Here is a 19,848-nt window from a genome sequence, read left to right as displayed (position 1 = left end):
CCCCTTCCCCACCCCCTGACCCAATCATGTAACCAGTCAAGATGGAGCTGCGTTCCAGAAATACTCAGCCAAACACTTGTGCAAAAAAAAAAAAAAAATTGTAGAAAAACAATGGAAAACAGAAGCACAGTGAGAAGAAAAGTGGAAGAGGAGGATGGATGAGGGGAGAGGAGATACTCGAGATATTCGCCCCACTAGGCCTGCTGGCAGACCCTGGGCCTGGCCAGGGCTTTTCGGTTCAAGCCCACTTACTTCCTTAAGCTTCTGGCTCCACTGACTGCTGTGCAGATTGGGATGTGCTACCTGTGCCCCGAATTTTATTTAACAATATTGAACCTTCCAAAACAATCGATCAATCGAAAAATATTGACCCTTCCTCTCCACCCCCACATTAATAAATATGAGCACCATTCTTAAAACTTAATTTTTAAGAACGATACAAACACGATCAATTAGAAAATACATTACAATATTGAAAAACAATCCCTCGGTGGCGTTTCCATGGAAACGCTGACCCTGCCTCTGGACCACGTTCCAGCATCATCGTCTGGCTCCGTCTTCACACCACCCCTGCGGAATCTCTTATGACATCATTTTACAGATGGACAAACTTAGGCTCGCACCTAGCGAGCCCATGGCGGGGGCTGGACTTGAAGCCAGGTCTGTGGACGCCAGGGCCTTAATACCCAGCAACCCCCCAAGGACATTCTGGCGAGGTTGAGAACCAGGATGGCAAAACCCATGTTGCAGCAGAGGAAACTGAGGCTCAGATCTTTCGGATCCCCAGCCAGGTCCTAAATAGGCAGGTCCACCTGGTGGCTCATCCCGGTCCTATACACATGGAAGCTGGAGGGCACATTAGGCGGAGGTCCGGAAGGAAGCAGGCGCCTGGACGCAGTTAAGGTTCCAGAGCTACGCCGGGTGCAAGTCCTCGGGGCGCTCTGTGCCTTTAAGGCTGGGGCGGGGGCGGGGCTTTCGGGGCAGGCCTGTAGGATGACGTCATGCCGGGCGGGCGAGCGGGCACTGTCCGAGGGTAAGCGGCTCTTTGGATCTTTAAGTCCGTACCGAGGTGGGGCCTAGGAGGCGGGCCCTGACGGCTGATTTCACAGCGGTCGCGCTCCTCCCCTTTAAGGCGCGCGGCAGGGGCGGGGTCCCGGTGACTCCTTCAAGGCGCGGCTCTAGTCCGCCGGCAGAAAAACGGCTTAAAGGCGACGCGTGGCGTGATGGCAGCCGCCCTACGCGCGCGTGCCGGCGGCGCCGGCGGCCGCTCCCGGCCCTGCTGCTGCTGCTGGAGCCGCCGCCTCCTGGGGTCCCACCGGGCGCCGTCGCGTATTTCCCCGAGGAGCGCTGGAACCCTGAGTCGCCGCTACAGGCGCCGCGCGTAATCATCGCGCTGGTGGCGCGAAACTCGGCCCACGCGCTGCCCGACAGCACGGTGGGCGCGCTCGAGAGGCTGCGGCACCCGCGGGAGTGCACGGCGCTGTGGTGAGCCGGCCGCCGCGCCCATCGGGCGGGCCACGCGCGCCCGCTCCTGCTGCCCCCCATGGGGCGGTCCACGAGCGCCTCCGCCTGCTGCCCCCCATGGGGCGGTCCACGAGCGCCCCCGCCTGCTGACCCCCATGGGGCGGTCCACGAGCGCCCGCTCCTGCTGACCCCCATGGGGCGGTCCACGCGCGCCCCCGCCTGCTGCCCCCCATCGGGGCGGGTCCACCCTGCTTGCTGCAGCTCCTCTACGTGGGCCAGACCCATGTGGAGGGAGCCCCCCTTCCCCCCATACCCCCTCAATGGGACAGGCCGACCTGCGTTCTGCCTCTGGCTCCCCTGGGGCGACTTAGGCCACTGCCTGCTGGTCCCGCATTAGGGCAGATCCAGGGCCACGCGTGCCTGGGACCAACCTCCTAACTCCCTTCTGGAGCTTATAAAGCTCCACACAACGGAAGCCCGGATCCCATACCCAACTGAAAGTCCTCCTGCTCCTGCTGTTGCCTTGGCCCTTGAACTTGACCAGTTCTGAGGGCCCGGTCAGACCCCTGCCTTCTGCCTGGCGTGGGTGGGGTATAGGACCAGGTGGCCGAGGGGGAAGTGGTTCCTTTTTGGAAGGGGAATGGGGCAGAGCTGTGAAGAAGCCTCAGACTGGTGACTTAAAGACTCTTGCTCGGTTTCCTCAAATGAAAATGAGTATATTAATATAATTCTTCTTCTGAGTTTGTCTCTGAAGATTAACCAGTTAATGGGTGTGAAGCCCTTGTGCCTGGCACAGGGTTATTGCTTAGTGACCAGAGCCACGGTTATTATTTTTATTATTATTGTCATTATTACTGTCATCACTGCTGCCAATATTGTTAATTTGTTGGGAAGAATTAGCTCTTAGCTCTGTGGTCAAACTAGACTCCAACACGTCCCTCTTCCCTCCACCCCAGATTCCCCACTATGGATAATCCAAGCACACAGTTTGTACTTAAACGTTTGTTCAGTGAATGAGTGACCACAGCCCATAGGAGAGAATGAAGGGGGGGGGCGGTTAAGATATAGAGATTTTTTTAAGTTATACGTACTTGTTACTGAACATGGTTATAAGATCCTAGATGCTCAATAACAAAACCAACAGTTGCTAATGTCTTTTTCCAGAATGAGCTTGTATGATCCCCTCCACAGCCCTATGAATGGGTCCTGCCTGTACCCCCGTGTTGCAGATGAGGAAACTGAGGCATGGCAAAAGGAAGCATCTTGCCCAGGGCTACATAGCTGGTTGAAAGCCAAGCTGGAATATAGAGCCGGGGTTGCCTTGCTGCTGCCTGCTTGTGCCTTGGTTTCCCCTACTGCACTGACTGTCCACATTTGCCCGCCCGCAGGGTGGCTACGGACCACAATGTGGACAACACATCAGCTGTGCTGCGGGAGTGGCTGGTGGCTGTGAAGTTTTTACCATTCTGTGGAATGGCGGCTGGCGGAGGAGCCCAGGTGAGCGCTAGGCCCTGCCCGGAGCCCTCCAGTCTGACTGCACTGCACCCCCTGCTCACACACCCTCCATGGCTCCCCACTGCCCCAGGACAGACCACAGGCCCTCAGCCCCTGACTGCAGCCTTCCGCTCTGGCTACTGTGACCTGCCCTCAGCTTCACAAATGGGCCCTGATCCTCCTGCCAGGGCTCCACCTTGAACCTCCCTCCTTTGTCCTTCTGTTGGACGGCCACTGCTTTGTTCCCAGTCTCGGTCTCTCCCCAGCCCTGGCTCTGCTGTTTGGCTTCTGCACAAGCCTCTGGGCAGCACAGACTCCTGGTTCCTTGGGATTTATTTCTTCACCTACCTGCTGTCCAGGCCAGACTCTGAGCCTGGGAGGACAGGCTCCAGGTCTTTTCCGTTCTGTGTTCTTCTCTGCCAGCGGGCTTTCCCTTCGCTGTCAGGCACGTCCCTGCCTGGTATTGTAGGCCCTGTCCCCCTGGCCAGCTGCTCTGGGCTTTCTTCCTTCCCTCCGGTTTGCTCAGGCTTTCTTCCCTCGGCCTTTGCATGTGCTGTGCCACCTGCCTGGGACATGTTCCGTCCTCCCCAGCCTTCAGATCAGCTCACACATTCCCTCCTCCAGGAAACTCTCCCCGACTACCTCCAAGGAGTCTCAGGTCCTCTCTGGGCTGTGACAGTGCCCTGTGCTCCCCATATCACAGCTGCCTCTTCGCAGGTCCTACCTGGATGAGGAGGGCCCCAAACACTGGTTCGACTCGCACTATGATCATGTCATGAAGTTGCGCCAGGCAGCCCTGAAATGAGCTTGGGACATGTGGGCCGATTACATCCTGGTGAGTTTCTCAGCCAGCTGGCCACGGACCACGGAGAGGTCTGGGGTGTCCAGAGGAAAGGCGGAGCGGCAGGATTCGGGGACCGTCCTTAACCTCATTTTGCAGGAGGGTAAACTGAGGCTCAGGGAGGGGAAGTGAGTTGCCCGAGGTGACACAGCTGGTGAGTGGTGGAGCTGTGATTCATTCAGTTGTGGGCCACATGGATGCTGAGTGCCAGTTCGTAATCGTCAGGAGCAAATGAGCTTTTATGTCCCCAGCTGTCCCCTGTGGTTGGACATTAGGGTCATCTCCACTTTTATTGCCATCACCAGTGATGCCAAACCTCTGGCACACCCCATGAGGACGGCCTTTGGGTCACTTCCGAGAAGTAGGAGAGTGGGGTTGGGGACTGGAGGGTGTGGGTGACACTGCGCTGCTGAGGCCTGACTTTCTCTTCCTCCTCTGGGACCAGCGGTTGCTTCTTGGGGAAGGGAGCAGTTGAGTCTTGAAGGCAGTAATGCTGGGACAAGTGTCCATGGGTCACCGGCCTTCTGTGAGCTCCTTCCGCCTGTGCCCAACCTGGGCGTGATGGTGCCTGCTCCCTTCCCCTGTACAGAGGGGTGTGGGGGCTGGGGGTGCTGATGGAGGGCCTGGCTCACCATGGGGGTCAAATGCAGTAATGTCACCTAACAGTGCCTGTGGTGGGTTTCCATCTTCACATCAGGTCCGAGCTGCCCTTTGTACCTTCTTTCTTTATTTCTTTGATTTATTCTCTTTTTGGCGGCTGGCAGTAAGGGGATCCGAACCCTTGACTCTGGTGTGCTCTGTACCCTTCTTATTATTCAACATCCATCTGTGTTGCTCCTGTGCACTGGCTTCGTGCCGGTTCCTGGGGACACAGCGAGGACCAGGACACGTCTCCCTCGTCTCCCAGAAAAGGTGGCTGTGACCAAAACACCAGCAGACCTGAGTGGGGAAGTAGCAGAAGGCAGCCCGTGCTGCGAAGAAGATGTAGAAAGACAGATTGGTAGGGTATCAGTTCCCAGGGTCCCCTAAGAAAGTGCCACATGTTCGGTGGCGTAAAACAGTGGAAATTCCCCATACCAGCCAGCAACCCCCCCAAAAAATTTTTAAAAAAACCAAAAAAACAACGATGGAAATTTGTTATCTCACCAATTTGGAGGCAGGGCCGCGCTCCCTCCAGAGGCCCTGGGGGAGGACCCTCCCTGCCTCCTCCAGCTTCTGGGGGCTTTAGGAGATCCTTGGCTTGTGGCCGCATCGCTCCAGTCTCTATTTCTGTGGTCACATGGCCATCTCTCTGTTTCTTCTTATAAGGACACCAGTCATTGGGTTTAGGGACCACTCTAATTCAGTAGGACCTCATATTCACTTATTCTTAATTACACTTGCAAAGACCCTATTTCCAAATAAGGCCACATTTCCAGGGTACCAGGGGTTAGGGCTTCCTCATCTTTTTTGGGAGCCGCCATTCAACCCACAACAGATGGCAAAAGCAGGGTGAGGTGACAAGCGAGCTGGGTTAGGGGGCCTCTCTGAGGAGGGGACCCAAGCAGAGACCTGAAGGGGTGCAAGAGCCAGCCTGGGGGGCTGGGGGACAGTGTCTAAAGCAAAGGGAACAGAGCAGGGAATACGTTTGGGGTGTTTAAGGAACCGAGTGAGCAGGGGGTGATGCTGAAGTGGGGAGTGGGCATTATCCAGTTATGCAGGCCAGGGTCGGCATTTTGCTTTTACTAGGGAGATAATAGGGAGCCATGGAGGGTATGTGAGCAGGGGAGGGCTGTGTTCCGATTTATGATTTTCAGAAGCCCCTGTGGCTGCTGTGGGGGACTGTCAGCAGCAGGAGGCCCGGGTGGAGGCCCAGGCAGCATCCTGGTGATTCATGGTGGGGCCTGCACAGGGCAGGGCCGTGAAAGGCAGGTGGGTTTAGGAAGCGTCACGAGGCCGAGGGGACAGGGCCTGCCTTGGGCCTGGTTGTGAGCATGCCAGAAGGACAGGAGTGGGGATGATGCCACGTCCCTGGTCTGAGCCCCTGGGAAGAGCAGAACCGCCTCCTGGGAGGAGGAGGGATGGAACAGGCCCCCCGTGGGATCCCGGAGGTCGGTGCCTCTTCAAACCACTTTACAAATGAGGACGCAAAGACTTAGGGAGAGGAGGCAACTTGCCCGGTGGGGTCTCAGAACCAGCAAGGCACAGAGCTGAACCCAGCACCTCCTGGAACCTTCCGGCACAGAGCCGCCTTGTCCTGCCTCCCTGGTTTGCTGCTGTGGGTTGATCTTGGCTGGTTTTCATTTTTTCCCTCCACAACCCTGGGTGGGGCTCAAGGTGTCATGCAGAACTCAAAGCAGCTTTTGACGCAACTGTATTTTTGTAATTTGGGGACTTTGGAAATCCATACTGGAATGTGAAATCATTTGTCAGATGTTTTAAAAGTTGTTATTAGAAGGGCCTTTTTTCCCCCTCTGTTTTCACAAAAGTTATGGATTTTATTTATAGGCAAAAAATGTAAAAAAATAAAATAAAATCCTTAAGAAAGAAAAAACAAAACAAAACAAACTTTAATCTTACCTCCCAGAAAGATCCACTTTCTAGCTGTTTTTTGTTTTAATTGAGGTGCAAGTCATGTAACATAAAAGTGACCATTTTAAAAGTGACCATTTTAAAAGTGAACAACTCAGTGACATTCAGCACATTCACAGTGCTGTGCAACCACCACCTCTGTCAAGTTCTAGAACATTCTCATCCCCCCAAAAGGAAACTTGTCCCTGTTAGCAGTCACTCCCCCTCCCCCAGCCCCTGGCAGCCACTAATCTGCTGTCTGTCTCTGTGGATTTTCCTGTTCTGGACATTTCATGTAAATGGAATCACACACCATGTGGCCTTTTGTGTCTGGCTTCCTACAGTCAGCATCGTGTTTTTGAGGTTCATCAGAGTCATCGCACGTATCAGTGCTTTATTCCTTTTTCTGGCTGACTAGTATTGTGCTGTGTGTGGGACCACACCTGGTTTACCTGTTCCCCTGTTGGTGGACATTTGGGTTATTTCCACCTCTTGGCTGTTGCGAATGCTGCTGCTGTGGAAGTGAATATACAAGTGCCTGTCTGAGTCCCTCCTTTCTTCCTTTTTCTTTCTTTCTTTCTTTTTTTTTTTTTTTTGGTGGCTGGTCAGTATGGGGATCCAAACCCTTGACCTTGGTGTTATCAGCACCGCACTCTGACCAAGGGAGCCAACTGGCCAGCCGTGGAGTCCCTACTTTCGATTCTCTTGGGTCTGTACCTAGGAGTGGGATTGCTGGGTTCTGTGATAACTATGTTGGACTTTCTGAGGAACCAGCAGACTGTTTTGGCTGTTCTGACTGCATCTGCACTCAGAGGTGACATGTTCAAATGTCCACAGAGGCTGGATGGGTTACATAAAATGGCAATGGATTTAAACATCTGCTTGGGTAGCAGCATGTCTATGGACCAGATGCATTAAAAAAAAGAACCCAACCTCTTAGTAGTCCTGTGATGGACAGTGTCCTGTGCGTTTTTACATTCTGGTGCAGAGGGCACATCCTGACCTAACCGTTCTCTGTGGTGTGCTTTTTAATTGTTACGTCTCCTTCTGCCTGGGGACTGGACTAGAATTTCTCCACCTGATTCACCACTGCTAGACTCTTGGGTTGTTCCTGGTTTGGTTGGTAAACACCACTGCAGTGAACATTCTTGTGTGGCATTCGTGGAGGGTGTTGGTAACACATTTTTGTGGGGAAGAGCAGCCCCCTCTGCCCCCCTTGGTAACCCTGTTAGTGGTTTGGTGAATTTCTTTCCAGGCTTTTTTCTTTGCTAAAACAATTAGTTTATCTTTTTCTTTTTTTTTAAGCCCAAACATCCAAGGTGTTAAAATAAAAAGCTTACATAACTATTTTTATACACTTTTTACCGGCATCTAAGCCATAGAAAAAAAGTGTTTGCCTTTAACAGGCAGCTCCATGACTTTCCTCAAAGTGACGCCTCCGTGGGCTGGCTGGTTGGCTCAGTTGGGTAGAGTGCGGTATTGTAACACCACGGTCACAGGTTCGGATCCAGGTAGAAAAAGATGCTAACTTCACTGCTGGCCAGTATGGAGATCCAAACCCACGGCCTTGGGTTACAAGGCTGTGCTCTAACTAACTGTGCTAAGCGGCCAGCCCTGCGCAGCCTCTTTCTTAGTGTGAATGTGACCTGGCTCGCTATTCAGGGCATAGCCATTGATTGAGGAGCCATGGGGCTTCCAGGGGTCTCTGCTGACCCTCCAAGACTCTGGCCTTTGCTCCAGCTGCTCAGAGTTGTTGCCTGACGCGGGGTCCTTCTGGCAGCCCATGCTGATGCCGTGTTGGACGTTTTGCAGTTTGTGGATGCGGACAACCTGATCCTCAACCCTGACACACTGAGCCTGCCCATCGCAGAGAACGGGACGGTGGTGGCTCCCATGCTGGATTCCCGGGCTGCCTATTCCAACTTCTGGTGTGGAATGACTTCCCAGGTAGGGCGGAGGGCTGGGGGTGGTGGGGGCTGGGTAAGTAGGTGCTGCGGCTGGAGCCTAGCGTGGTGAGTGTTTTACAAATGCCTTCCCCGTAGTCCTTAAGCAGAAACAGAAATGCAGAGAGGTAATGACTTGTCTAAACTCACACAGCTAGTAAGTGGTGGTTCCAGGGTGGGACTTCAGGCATGGCTTGATCCAGGTGCAGAGAGGGAATGACTTGCCTAAACTCATGCAGCTAGGAGGTGCCTGGGTGGGACTTTAGGCATGGCTTGATCCAGGTGTCCAAACAACTGTCATTTTTCCATCACTTGGGTGGCTTCATTCTCAGACTGCTCAGGAATGATCCCAGCAGCACTTAGCCAACGTCCACTCTGATGAGGCCATTTCCAGTCTCCTGTCTACCCCTGAACCAGTCACTGAAGTCAGGAAAAGGCAGGCTCTGATTGGCCAGGCCTGGTGACAAGTCCCACCCCAGGCTTGAGTCTGAAGTCACAGGCAAAACAGGGGGTAGTGAAGGGGTGGGGCAGGGTCCCTGGCCAGGGGAAGGGGTCTGGGTGGCTGGAGCCAGGACACTGACCTGTCCTGTCTCCTACTGGTTTTTATGTTTTTGTTTTTGTTTTGTTTTGTATCCAGACCCTTGACCTTTGTTTTTTGTTGTTGTTGTTTTTAATTGAGGTGAAATTCATAAAATATATCATTTTAAAGTAAATAATTCAATGGTTTTAAACATTTTTTACAATGTCCTATAAATCTGGATGTTATACACTAACAATTCCAATTTATAAAAGGCATAAGGAGGAGAAAAACCAACCCCAGATTGTTCCAGAAGCTTTTAAAACTCTCCTGTGAGATTTTCCCCCACTTTCTTGAAATCATGCTTCTTTTTTTTTTTGGCGGTTGGCCAGAATGGGGATTAGAACCTGTGGCCTTGGGGTTATAAGGCTGGCTGTGGCCAACTGAGCCAAGTGGACAACCCCGAAATCATGCTTCTGACCTTCAATTTCTGTGTCAGTCGAAGAATCCCACATGTCCAGTTTCCTTTCCAGCTTTAGAATTTCCTCCTTCAAACGCTGCCTGTCTGATCTGAAGTGTTGAGCGGGGTCTTCCAGGGACCCATTTCCCTTCCTCGTCTGCCACTGTCCCTCAGCTGAGGCTCTGGGGGTGGTGCCTAGAGCCTGGCACGCAGGGAATTCCCATCGAACCTGGAGGCTGGCACCCGGGGCTTGCTCTCCAAGCTCTTCCTGCCTCCCTTGGCTGTAGACCTCCAGCCTCACCTCTGGGGACCCCTCTGCAGAACTCTGCGCCCTCCCTGCAGGGCTACTACAGGCGCACGCCCGCCTACATCGCCATCCGCAAGCGGGACCGCCGGGGCTGCTTCGCGGTTCCCATGGTGCACTCGACCTTCCTCATCGACCTGCGGAAGGTGGCGTCCCAGAACCTGGCGTTCTACCCACCCCACCCCGACTACACCTGGTCCTTTGATGACATCATCGTCTTTGCCTTCTGCAAGCAGGCAGGTGAGTGCACAGGGGGTTGCCATCACAGGGGCATCTGGCTGGTTCTTTGGGATCCATGCTGAGCAAGTCCCAGCAGAACACACAGAAGGTTCCCAGAACCAAAACTGCGGGGTGCAGGCTGGCTTCAGGTATGGCTGTATCCAGGTGCTCAGCTATGTCTGCAGGACCCAGTCCCTCTCCAGCCCTAACTCACTGGTGGCTTCACTCCCCAGCTCCTCAAGACCTGTTTATCTATTTATTTTTATGGGGGTTGTTATTGGGTGGGGGCGGGCAGCTGGCTGGTACAGGGGTTGAACCCTGGACCTTGGTATTATCAGCACCATGCTCTCACCAACTGAGTTAACCAGCCACCCCAAGACCTATTTATTGAGTATTATTTCTATCTTGATACTTTTATATTCTCCCAGTTTTCAGGGTGTTTTCGTTTTTGGTTTGTTTTTTTTTGTGGCTGGCTGGTAAAGGGCATCCAAACCTGTGATCTTGGTGTTATAAGGCTGCTCTCTAAACAACTGACCTGACCAGTTTTCTATAGTTGAGCATATATTAATTCTGTAATTAGGGAAAAAACGTTTTAATGAGAAAGAGCATAGCTTTATGTTGACTTGTTATTTATTTATGATGTTGTTATTTTTTCTAAACCAGAGGTTGACAAACTGTGTCTGTTTTTGTACAGCCACAAGCTAAGAACAATTTTTATATTTTTTTAAGTGCGTGCTTAACTGTGTGGCCCCCTACAGCAGGTAGGGTCGGTATGGGAAATGGCATCCTTTCTGCCCGCCTGCTTGTGCGCTGGTGGGTGTCTGTAAGGCAAGGTTAAAGTGGCCCACAGAGGGGAGAGGCAAGTCTCTCCTTTGGGGAAGAGGCTGTTTTATATTGTCATTAAGGGCAGCAGGTTGGGGGACAGATGGATGCAGATTCGACGTGTGTCTCTGTCTTCTCTAGTCATGTGACCTTGGGAAAGTTACTCGACCTCTGAGTCTCATTTTTCTGGCCATCAGCAGGGCTTGTAGGGCAACACTGCTGCCTCCATCCTTTTCTGCTCCCTCCCTAAAAGGACCCTAACATTGTTTGGGGGTGGCAATATGCCTAACTCAAAACACGTGACCCTCCAGCCCGCCCTGGAGCAGGGCTGCTGTGCAAGTCGGCTGTGGCCATGAGGTTTAGACAAGAGGGCTGGGGCAAGTCTTCCTGATCAGAGAGGTACAGTCTTACAGAAAGCACTGTGGGTGCCACCCTCTTCCCCCTGCCCAGGGGTGCAGTAGCCCCTTGTAGCTGCGAAGTGAGGGCCTGGGCTCAGATGGCAGGTGGGGACAAGGCAGGAGCCAGGTCCTCGGGTGGAGGTATCGAGCCTGGACGCCTCGGGGGAGCTGTGCAGGCTGGTTTCTGCGGTGGCAGCTTCATGCACTCCTGACGCATGTCAGCCCCTCCTCACCTCTCAGGGCTGGCACGCAGGTGGGCTCCGGAGCGGGCACCCTCCTCCCTACCGCACCCGAGAGAGGCACTGAGGCACTGCCCTCAGAGGTGTATAGGGTGCTCTCAGGACAGTTGGCACTGCTGCCGCATGGCTGCCTCCTGACAGAGACCATTCGTCAGTGCAGAGGAGGAGGACGGTTAGGAGGGCAGCCTGGGGACGTGCCTGGCCTGGCTCCCTGCTGAGAGCCGCACACTCATCTAAGACCAAGAGTAGCCTAGAACCATGGGGCCCTGCGCTGGTCACCGTGTTTCTTCCACCCTCAATGTCCTCCTTAAGGTGAGACTGAAAAACAGCCCGTAACACTCAGATCACAGGCCTGTGGGGAGATGGGAATGGGGTGATGAAACGGGGGGCCTCTCCTGGGGCCCAAGGAGACGAGGCAGAGGAGCAGGCACACAGATGGCAGGTGCACGGGGGGGACCTCGACCCTTCTCTTTTTGTCTTGGGGGCTGGCTGGTACAGGGGTCAGACCCTGGACCCTGGTGTTATCAGCACCGCACTCTAACCACCTGAGCACCTGGCCGGCCTTTATCCTTCGTCTTAAGAATGACGTGGGGAGAGGATTCTCCTGCAGGCGGAAGTCAGTCCTGGGAGCCAGGCCCTGGTGGGGCTCCTCTTTTTGCCTTCACATCAAAGACATGGTTGGACACCCCCCCATGGGACACTCCTGGGGACCTTCATGGGGTTTCCACCAAGCCCTATGCATTAAGTGCATCCCGCTTAGGGGCACAAAGAAGGAACGGGAAAAGGAAGGTGAGCCTGAATCGTCCCTCCACTGGCCCATCAGCCTCTCCTCAGGACACGGTGGCTCCTGTGCTCCCTGCTCTGGGGTCCCTGCAGGGTGGCCCAATGACCAGGGGCTGAGTCCTCTCTGTGCGGTCTGTCCTCCTCGAGCTGTGAGGTTGGCACAGGCTCAGCCCGAGCCTGGACGTCCAGCGTAGGTAACGGGCGTGGCTTCACTTGACCGTCTCTCTACAGCCTCATTTTACAGGCAAGGATCCGAGGCCCGGAGGATAGGAGGTGGCTGCTTGGCATGTGGACGAAGGGCCTGATTCTGACACAGTGAGGTGAGTTCCCTCCCCCCTGGGCTCCCCAGCCAGCATAAAGGAAGGGTCAGACCAGGTCCCCCGACAGTGCCCAGGTGCGCATTGACCTTGGGTTGTAACCCCTGGGGTTCACGTCCCCCCACACCTGCTGTTGGGACTGGCCAGGTTTGGGGGGAGGGGGGATGAGGGCTGCGAGTGAGTACCCCCTGGCCAGCCAGACCCGTGCCTGCCCTGTCAGCCTGGTGTCTGTACCTTCCCAGCTCAGCCAACACCCTCTCTCGGGACTTGGCCAACCATCTGTGGGCCGCTAGGTAGGGCCACGCTTGGCAGCTGCTTTTCCTGCTCAAGTCTGACATTACACTTTTCTGGATGGCTAGACGCTTCTGGGTTCAAGTGTGCCAAGTCACTCTGTCCCATTGTCCCACCCAGTCCCTGTCGATCTCTCCCCTTTGTCCTGGTCAGCTGGCAGCAGGGTCAGGCCAAGATCATTCCTGCCTCATGTTCAGACAGAGCCCCCAGGGCTGCAGGTGGCTTGGGAAACTTCCCCTGGGTTATTTTTGGCCCTTGTTCTGGCCTGAGGACTCCCTGCCAAGAGCAATTACTAAATTTTCATCTTGTTTTGCTGATGGTTTAGAGCATGTCAAAAATGTTCCACTGGGAGACCTGAGGGCACCTCAGGGATGAGGGAGGTGTGGGCTTGGGTGCCCAGCTGTGGCTGTGTCCCCCAGAGCAGACCTTTGGGGTTTCTGTTGAGATCAGGGAGGGTCGGGGCAGCTGAGGACTGCTGAGCTCCGGGGGCCTCTGTTGGAGCTCCCCGCACACCGGTCTGCGTGCTGCACCCCGGCAGCCGTTCTTCCTACTTATCTCTCCCATTCTACAGAAGGGGAAACTGAGGCTCAGAGATGTCCTGTAACTTGCTGACGTCACACTCCTGGGGGGCACTGAGGGGGGCGTCCCAGGCTCTACTCTGTTCTGGGGGCCCCTGCCTCTCCAGCTGAGGAGGATTTACCTTGTTTGGTCCTTGGAATCCAATCACCTCTTCAAGGCCCCACCTTTCAGTTACCTTAATAGGATTCCCATCTTCTTAACAGTGACAGTGGGGACCAAGATACTAATACATAAAACTTGGAGGACACAGCCCATATCATCCCACCCCTGGCCCCCAAATTTCGTGTCCTTCTCACAGGTAGATACATTCATTCCATCTCCAAAGTCTTAACCTGTTTTAACTCAAAAGTCAAAAGTCTCAAAGTCCCATCTGCAAAATCAAAACAAGTTATCTACTTCCAAGATACAGTGGTGGGACAGACATTGGGTACACTTTCCCTTTCAAAAAGGGAGAAATAGGTCAAAGGAAAGGGGTAACAGGTCCCAGACAAGTCCGAAACCAGCAGGGCAGCCATTAAATCTCAAAGCTGGCAAATCAAGTACCTGGACTCCACGTTCAACGTCCTCTGCACACTGGTGTGGGGTTGGGTCCCCAGGTCCTTGGGCAGCTCTGCTCCCATGGCTTTCCTGGTCTCAGGCCACATGTCACCTCTCCCAGGCTGGGGTTCCACTCTGGTAGCTCTACAGGTCTGGGGTCTCCGTGACAGTCCTGCTCCCATGGCTCCACTAGACATGGTGCTGATGGGGTTTCTCTGCTGCAACTCCAACCCCACATTTCTGCTTGGCATTGCTCTAGCGAAGGCTGTCTGTGGTGACTCAACCTTTGTGACAGATCTCTTCCTGGGACCCCAGACTTTTCCATACATCCTTTGAAATCGGGGTGCAGGCTCCCAAGCCTTCCCAGCTCTGACATTCTGTGAGCCTGCAGACCTCACACCACATGGATGCTGCCAAGACTTGTAGCTTCCAAAGCTGCAGGTCCAGCCACACCTGGGGCCAATTTAGCCATGGCTGGAGCAGCCAAAGCAGCTGGGGTGCTGGTGCTGGAAGCAGCTTCCCGAGGTGGATCTGGGCAGCAAGCCCATGGAGGATGGCTCAGGTCTGTTCCCCAGGACCATTCTGTCTCCCTAGGTCTTTGGGCCTGAAATGGAATTGTTGGCCCCAGGGGCTTCTGCAGTGCCTTTAGGGCCTTTCCCCTTCTCTTGATAATCCCTTTCTTCTGTACTAATCTTCATGGCATCATTTCATTTTTCTTCTGAAAATGCTCTTTGCTTCCCTACCACATAGTCAGGCTGCAGATTTTTCAAATCTTTATGCTCTGCTTCCCTTTTAATTATAAATTTTAGCTTTATGCTGTGCCTTTGCTTCCATAACTCAGCGTAGGCTGTCGCAAGCAGCCATGCACCTTCCTGAATACTTTGCTGCTTAGAAATTTCTTCCTCCAAATGCCCTGGGTCAGCACCTTGAAGTTCCACATTCCATAATACTTTTGGACACAAACAAAACGCAGCCAAGTTTCTTGTTAGTTCATAGCAAGGGTGATCTTTGCCCCAGTTCCCAGGAAGTCCCTTCCCACTTACATCTGAGATCTCAGTGTGGCCTTTACTGTCCATGTTTCTATCAGCATTCTGCTCGCCACCATGTAACCAGTCTCTAAGAAGTTCCAAACTTTCCCTGGTTTTCTTGTCTTCTAAACTTTCACCAGCATCTAGGCTTTTCCTAGCCTCCTCTTCCAAATCCCTCTGGCTTCTGCTCAGCACCCAGTTCCAAAGCTGCTTCCACATTTTTGAGTATTTGTCATAAGCAACTCTTCTCTGGTATCAATTTTCTGTTTTAGTCTATTTCTGTTGCTTGTAACATAAATACCTGAAACTCTTTGATTTATAAGAAGACAAGATTTATTACTTACAGTTCCAGAGGCTGGGAAGTCCACAGTGCAGGGAACACATCTGGTGAGGATCATGGTAGTGGTGACTTTACAGCAATGCAGGGGTCTCACATGGCAGAAAATGGCAAAGCAGAGAGAGAGACAGACAGCTTCTCATGCGCTCTCTTTTTAAAGCCCTCAGAACCACGCCGCTGACCACCATCATTGGACCATTCACTAGGCAGGTCCTCAGAATCTAATCACCTCTTCAAGGCCACACCTTTCAATTACTGTGATAGGATTTCCCACTCTCTTAGGAGTCACAGTTGGGATCAAGCTTCTAATACATAAAACTTGGGGGACACAATCCATATCGGTGCCCTTGGGAATGGATTGACGTATTCATGGAGTGACGGGTTGATGGTTTAATGGGCATGGCCCTGATGGCTTTACGAGGAGAGCAGTGAGGAGGTTTTCCTCTCTTGCTCTTGTCATTTCTTGCCATGCATGTGATAAGCTGCTCACCACGGGACCCTGTAGAGAGTTCCTGCCCAGGAGAAGGCCCTCACCGGATGTGTCCCCCAGACCACGGACTTCCCAGCCTCCAAGGCTGTAAGAAATAATTTTCCTTTCTTTGTAAATCACCCAGTTTCAGGGGTTCTGTTATAAGCAGAGAAACAGACTAATGCAGGGCCTGGTGTGCCTGAGTCATGGGAACCCTTGTTCCTCAGCTGCTGCCTTGGAACCAGGGGGTCTTGGGTCACTGCTCCTGCCCACGTCACTCTGCTTACTAATCCTAGAGCCCACTGATGTTTTCATGAGACCTGAAGGACTAGCAGGGCCCCAAGGTGGTGGGGGGTATTTCTAGGGCTGGGTGAGTTCTGGGGGCTTACTGGTAGGCTTCTAGGAGGGAGGGACAAGGGACTCCCAGGCTGGCAGCACATGTCCAGGGCCCAGAGCACCCTCCACTCCCTCCCACACCCCTTGGGAGTGCCCACTGGCCACAGGCAGCGCGCAGCAAGAGGGTGGCCAGGCCACAGGGCCTAGGATCCCAGCTGTCCTGACCCTGGACAGCTCCTAATCCTGATCCAGGAGGAGACCAGGGGTCTGGCCATTGCCTTGGGGATGGGGGGAACTTCCGACTCCTGACCCCTCCATCTACCCTGACTGTCTAGTTTCTGGAAGTGGGTGTGGAGGTGGGACCTTGGGGGAGAGGAATTTGGTCTGGGAGTTTGAGAATCCCAGTGTCTTAGGACTTCAGTAGTTTGTAGATCCTGGACAGCCCACCCCTGAGGGCCAGGGGCTCTCGTCCTGTGCGGAGTCAGTGCCCACCATTATTTCTCCACCAGCTCGTCTTCTCAGGGTGCAGGGAGCTGCCTGGGCCATTGCCTGCTCAGACCTGGGAGGATGAGCCCACCCATATCCAGGTGTGTGTGGATGGACTTGCCACTTCTTGTCCAGCAGCCCGGTTTGGCCCCTTCTGGATGTCATCGCATTATCCGTGTGTTTGTCAAATGCTTCTCAAGTGCACTTGGTGCCGAGCTCTGTGCCAGGCATTGGGGAGGCAGGACCCCTCCCTGTCCAGAGGGAGCTCCCAGTCTGGTAGGGGAGACCATAAAGCCGCTTGGCAGGCAGGGGCAGGGGAGGCGTGCATGGGATACCTGGGAAATAGGAGAGTGGGGACCAGGCTGCTTCCCGGAGGAGGAGACATGTGAGCTCAGGGCCCACCCAAGGGTTACCTGCAGATGCCCCAGGTGGGAGGTGGCTTGGCGTTGGGTGGCGGGGGAGGGGCTGTGAGCCGCACCTGTGGCTGGGGCTCAGGGAGCAAGCAGGCTGGGTGGGGAGAGCCCAGCCTTGGGCACTCAGCGCTGGTCTGGGAGTGGGGACACGCACAGATGCCATGTGGCTGTTTGCATGCGTGTGTCCACGTGCATGTATGTCGTCTGTAACCGTGTTCACAAGGCCCGGGCCTGGCTTTACCTGGTCCTGTCGCCTCTGACAGCCACATGTGTGTGTAATGACACCCATACTTTTAGGGGGAGGAGCAGATGGGGTGCCTGCCCCACCCGCAACATTTGAAGGCATCATCTCAGAAGAATGCAGAATGTCCGTCTGAGGAGCTTGGCCTGCGTCAACTCTGTGACCAGGAGGCCAGCAGAGATGCTGCAATCCCACGGGCTCATATAAGGGCAGCTACTGGGAGGGGCCTCTGGAGCCCACAGATCAGCTGCCAGAGGAAATGCTCTTCTGAGAAGCCCCGGCTCCTTCCTTGCAGATAAGGAGTAGATTTGCTTTCTCAGGCCTGGGGGATGGATACCAGGTCTCTGCTGTCTTTAAATGGACTGGCCAGCAGGCTCGGATGCAATGGAGATTTTGGACATTCCAGGGGAGTGGTGTAGGCGGAAGGGGCTGCTGATGGGGTCAGGGCCTTTCTGTGTCTGGAATGGAAGCCTCTTCTGTCCACGCACAGGCCTTGCTGTGGACACAGTTGGGAGAGGGCTGGAGGGCTTGGGGATCCTGCCCCAGTGGCTGGGACATTAGCTAGCCCTGAATCCACCAAGTCAGGCCTTCCCTGTGTCCACCAGCCAGGTGGCCTTTACACTGTGACTGCCTGGCCTTCTTCCAGCTTCTGGCCACGATCTTCTGTGGTCCCATGTGAGTGGTGGCCCATATGAACATACCATCTAAGCAGAAAAGATGGGCTCGCTGCAAGACACCTTCCAGCCTGAGGGCAACAATAGCGCCCCCTGGTTGGAGGTCTGGGGTCCAACCTCAGAGCCCCACGGCTGGGAACCACTGCCAGCTAGTGGAAACTCCAGTGGACCACAGTGAGCCTGAGCTCTCTACCCCTGCTGGGCCCCCTGTTCTGCCTGTGGGCCAGGTGGGAGCTCAGGGATGCGGGCAGCTCTAGGGCCCACTACAGATGCCGTCGCTTTCCTGGTCCAGAGCTGCGTGCTGAGCACCACAGGGTCGGGGGGCGGGGGGGCTGGGCTCCTCAGGGGCCAGCTCTCCCACTTCACCATCCCTTTCCCACAAGACTCTTACTTACCAGGCTAAAACTGGAGTGGCCTTCGGGCCCTCTGCTATTGCTGAGAAATGGGCTCTTCCCAGACTGCCTCCTCCAGCCCAGGCTATTTTCCCTCCCCCTTTAAAAAGTCCGGACATAACGCATCTAAGTCAAGCACTCCAATAGCAGGAGTCTGGTCCCTGAAACAGTCAGGCGGGTGGTCTTCAGTTCACGGATGCTCGGGCTTTGAACACTCTCCCAGGTGCACACGGGATGAGGGGCTCGTATGAAGGAGCCTCCAGATCTGGGTGGGAGCCCCACATCTCTCTCCAGGTGGCTGGTGTTTCAAAAAGTGTAGCTCACCAGGGAACAGCTGTGGAGCCTCTCCATGGTGCAGAGGGCACGCCCTGTCCCAGGCAGACTTGTAGATGCATGGGAAGCTCTGATGTCTGAGGACCTCTGCTATTAGGGATCCATGGTTCAAGAACCAGTGCTCTCTCCAATCTACCCTAAGTGCCTCATGCTCACTCACACAGGCTCTCAGGGAAGTGGGGTGGGGTGGGGGGTTGGTTCCTGTGATTAGAAATCTTCCAAGTGTCTGCATAATGTCAAGGTCTCATTGTCTGGCCTTCCCCATCCCCCCGCCCCCACGCTTCCCCTGAAGCTGGTTGGCCTGAAATGCAGACTTGATGGCCTGGAAGCGGTCCCTGGCCTCTGGGAAGCTGCACTGCAGCTGAGTTGGTCTTTCCTTCATCAGGAGGTGAAATCCTCGCTCCCGCCAGGTGGCTGGGGTGAAACAGTGGCCTGGCCTCTGGGAAGGGCTCCAGGGGCCCAGCGATAGACTGGGCGTGCAGCCGTCCTAGACAAGGTCCCTCCCGGGAGTGCTATGCATGCTGTCTCAGCTCGAGCTGACCTGGTGGTCTGGATGTGACAGACTTGAAAAACAGCACAGTGGTCCTGACCTGGGAAGGTGCTCATGATAGTACGGTGAGGCAAGAGGCAGAAAAGACTGTTGCATGATCCCAGTTGTGCTAAATAATGGATGTTGGTATGCACGGGAAAGGGCACAGTGGTCAAGGCCATGGGCACTGGAGCCTGCAGCCAGGGCTCAAGTCCTGCTCCGTCACTGCCCAGTTGACCTTGACTTTGGGCACGCTGCCCAACTTCTCTGCGCTTTAGTACCCCCAGCTGTAAAATGGGATGATTCTGGCATCTGCCTCTCAGGAGTATCATGGGGATTAAACGAGTTAATAGGTGGATCGGGCTTAGAACAGCAGCCCTACGTACACGGCCGCAGAGACAAACGTCTGTGGTTTCAGGTGATTTAAAGGTCTTTTGGTTTATCTGTATGCGTAAATTTTTCTACAATGCTTATGAGTGGGATAATTTTTGAAAAAGTCAGATGGTTGCTTTGAACAAACCTAGAATCATTGCAGACCTATGTGCTGCTTGTGGGGAAAAAGTAAAATAAAAATTAATGAAGACACCTGAAAGCTCTCAGTTCATCACACACTGACAGGGTGGCCGCTGACTGCAGGGCTGAGGAGCAGGCGGAGAGACTGAGTCAGTTCCCTGGGGGCTCCGTCAGGTTGGGGAGACACCTCTGTGGGTGCAGGACACGCCCCCAAGACCAGTGATGACGGGGAGGGGCTCATGGAAGGGCCATGCAGAGGGGCTAGCGAGGGCTGGGGAAGAGGTGGGGTTTGAGCAGGGTCTTCAAGGATTCGTAAGATTGCAGTAGGCAGGGAGCAGT

The 19,848-nt window shown here is 54.3% G+C and overlaps 1 pseudogene; it reads left to right on the top strand.

Annotated features, from left to right (window-relative positions):
• Positions 1–993: 993 nt before the first annotated feature.
• Positions 994–19,581, top strand: LOC134365501 (procollagen galactosyltransferase 1-like; annotated as a pseudogene).
• The last annotated feature ends 267 nt before the right edge of the window (positions 19,582–19,848 follow it).

This window comes from Cynocephalus volans, chromosome 17, assembly GCF_027409185.1.
Source record: "Cynocephalus volans isolate mCynVol1 chromosome 17, mCynVol1.pri, whole genome shotgun sequence".
NCBI lineage: Eukaryota > Metazoa > Chordata > Mammalia > Dermoptera > Cynocephalidae > Cynocephalus > Cynocephalus volans.
This window is presented reverse-complemented; position numbering and strand designations above follow the sequence as displayed.